This window comes from Megalobrama amblycephala, linkage group LG15, assembly GCF_018812025.1.
Source record: "Megalobrama amblycephala isolate DHTTF-2021 linkage group LG15, ASM1881202v1, whole genome shotgun sequence".
NCBI classification, from domain to species: Eukaryota; Metazoa; Chordata; class Actinopteri; order Cypriniformes; family Xenocyprididae; genus Megalobrama; species Megalobrama amblycephala.
This window is the reverse complement of record NC_063058.1, coordinates 26,930,823-26,934,697: the sequence shown is the minus strand read 5'-3', so window position 1 is coordinate 26,934,697 and position 3,875 is coordinate 26,930,823.

Here is a 3,875-nt window from a genome sequence, read left to right as displayed (position 1 = left end):
ATGCATTTTTATTTTTATGTGTATTTTTATTTATGCCTTTCTTGCATTTATTTATGCGTTTTTAAATTTATTTTATATGCATTTTATTTATTTATTTATTTATTTTATATGCATCTGTTTATTTTATGTGCATTTTTATTTATGCATAATATAATATAATAATATAACATAATATAATAATATAACATAATATAATATAACTTAATATAATGTAACAATGTAACATTTTATAACATAATATAATGTAACAAAATATAATATAATGTAACATAATATAATATTTGTTTGTTTGTTTTATATGCATCTGTTTATTTTATGTGCATTTTTTATTTTTATTTATTTATGCAGGTTTTACATTTATTTATGCATTTATTTTATATGCATTTTATTTATTTATTTATTTATTTTATATGCATCTGTTTATTTTGTGCATTTTTATTTATGCATTTCTTGCATTATTTCTTGCATATTCATTTATTTCATATGCATTTTATTTATTTTATATGCATTTTATTTATTTATTTAATATCTGTTTATTTTTATGTGCATTTGTTTATTTATTTATGTATGCATGCATTTATTTATACATTTATTTATTTATTTATTTATATGCATCTTATTTTATTGTATTTTATATACATCTGTTTATTTTTATGTGCATTTTACTTTTATATTGTTTATTTATTTATTTTGTTATGTTATTTAACTATGGTATTTTGGTGGAAACTGTAGTACATTATGGTTCCATTAAAGTCTATAAAACAAAAGATGTTCCAGACAAACAAAAATATCTTCTACATGAGCCTCTTCACTTTTCTTGATCATATTAAAATAGCTGATTGCCTGAGGTCAGAATCGTACAGTACAGTAATGTGAAAACAACCACAGTCCTATAATATTCCATGGGTAATTTACTGAAATAAGTGAGCAGCCAGAGTCTCGTCAAACGCAGCATGAAGAATCCAGAAGTCTGACGGCTAATAGGAGATTATGAGCCATCTTTGACATTCGTGCAACGCTTTCAATGGAACGGGGCTCATTACGGGGGAATTACACTCATTTTAGCACCAAATCGTGTGGCAGAGGAATTAGAAACGATAGCAAAGAAAGCACATTTCACGGTTTGGCTTTTATATAAGCAGAATTACTGCAAGGGCCATCAGGGGAACCTCTTTCTTCAGCACAAATATAATTTAGACAACAGGGAAGTCACCGGAAGAAGTTTGTGTGGTTTTGACATTGAAACATGATCCAAAAAACCTGAAGTTAAAACGACACTGGAGCAAAAGGCAGTAACCCCTCATTCAAGAAATAAATGGAGTTATTTGAAGATCCTTCTGAAAACTGAATGTAAAGGACACAAGCTATTACACTGCGGTTTGAACGAAAAGCCAAACTTTTTAGAAGCTGCTCAGCACGCTGACATTTGCTTGGAAATTGAAAGGCATTTTGCAGGCAGAGAGTGACCTTTGAGCGAGATGTGAATTATCTCCCACACATCTATTTATGCGATCGCTTGTGTGTTATGAATAGGCTCATAGCTGCCAGGGTCGGCTTCCACTTACGCTGGTTAAAGGAGTAACCTGACCTTCGCACACATGAGCAGCACATTACTGTGGCAAGGTTGTGCTTGCCGTTTCACGTGTAGTTTGTTTGTGTGTGTATATATATATATATATATATATATATATATATATATACACACTGCCCTCCAAAAGTTTGAAAACGCCCCTGGCAAAGTGTGGTTTGGACGATATCAGCATAAAATCTTATCATTTTTTGGTGCAAATACATTACAGTAACTTTACATTATCATTGAAGACCAGCAATAATAATTTTCATTTTGATTACATAATAATGGCAATATATACATGTCAAAGTCAGACATGCCCCTTTGCCAGCTGTGATGCCTGGTTACTGGTTTAAACTTGGCCCAGGTTTGTAAAAGATTTTTGGGTCAGCACACCTTAATAGCTTCAACAATTGATTGCCAATTAGGTTTAGAATACAATGAACCAATCAGAACCCAGTTTAGGTCAGATAGCTGCTAATGGTGGATATTTTGATGAATCGAAAATTTAAGTTTTTTCTATGTATAAACTGTTTATGTAATAAAATATGTTTTCGTAGTTTGTGTTGTCCCTTATCAGTGCATAATTATCACAAATTAAAAAGGATTCATGCCAATATTGTCCAAAACCCCACTTTACTAGGGCATTTCCAAACTTTTGGAACTTTTACTTACAGTACAGTCCAAAAGTTTGGAACCACTAAGATTTTTAATGTTTTTAAAAGAAGTTTCGTCTGCTCACCAAGGCTACATTTATTTAATTAAAAATACAGTAAAAACAGTAATATTGTGAAATATTATTACAATTTAAAATAACTGTTTTCTATTTGAATATATTTGACAAAGTAATTTATTCCTGTGATGGCAAAGCTGAATTTTCAGCATCGTTACTCCAGTCTTCAGTGTCACATGATCCTTCAGAAATCATTCTAATATGCTGATCTGCTGCTCAGTAAACATTTATGATTATTTTCAATGTTGAAAATAGTTGTGTACTTTATTTTTCAGGATTCCTTGATGAATAGAAAGTTCAAAAGAACAGCATTTATCTTAAATACAAAGCTTCTGTAGCATTATACACTACCGTTCAAAAGTTTGGGGTCAGTAAGAATTTTTATTTTTATTTTTAAAAGAAATTAAAGAAATGAATACTTTTATTCAGCAAGGATGCATTAAATCAATCAAAAGTGGCAGTAAAGACATTTATAATGTTACAAAAGATTAGATTTCAGATAAACACTGTTCTTTATATGTTCTTCTTCAAATAATCCTGAAAAAAAAATATTGTACACAAATATTTTGTACAATTGTACACATTAAATGTTTATTGAGCAGCAGATCAGCATATTAGAATGATTTCTGAAGGATCATGTGACACTGAAGACTGGAGTAATGATGCTGAAAATTCAGCTTTGCATCACAGGAATAAATTGTGAAATATATTCAAATAGAAAACAGTTATTTTAAATTGTAATAATATTTCACAATATTACTGTTTTTTTTTTACTGTATTTTTAATTAAATAAATGTAGCCTTGGTGAGCAGACGAAACTTCTTTTAAAAACATTAAAAATCTTAGTGGTTCCAAACTTTTGGACTGTACTGTATATATATATATATATATATATATATATATATATATGTTAGTGCTGTCAATCGATTAAAAAAATTAACTAATCAGAATTAATTGTGATATTAATCGCAATTAATCGCATGTTATGTAAACACAAACTGTTAGATGCGATTAATTGCAATTAATCGATTTGACAGCACTTATATATATGTGTGTGTGTGTATGTATAAGTGCTGTCAATCAATTAAAACATTAATTAATCGCACATTTTTTTGTAATTAATCACAATTTAATTTATATTGTAATAATTTCACAGTTACTCTCCAAATCAGTGTAGAAACAACTTAAAGACAGTATATTTAAATATTTGTTTAATGGCATCTTTTTATGGTACTGGTACTGATGTCTCTATGAAATACATTTTTTTAAACATTTATTATAGACATTCAACATTACAGCAACTGAAAGCTATCAATTTCAATTGAAAACATACAAATTGGACTTTAAAGTCAGTCTTCAGTTCATTTCTTTTTTTATTTGTAATGTTTTATACATTTTATTTTGTACTATTGTTTAAAAGTTTGAGGTCAGTGTGATTTTTTTTTTTTTTTTTCCAAGGATGCATTAATTTGATCAAAATTGACTAACGACATTTATAATGACTTCTGTTTTGAATAAATGCTATTTGGAACTTTCTGTTCATCAATGAATACTGATTAATGGGGAAAAAAA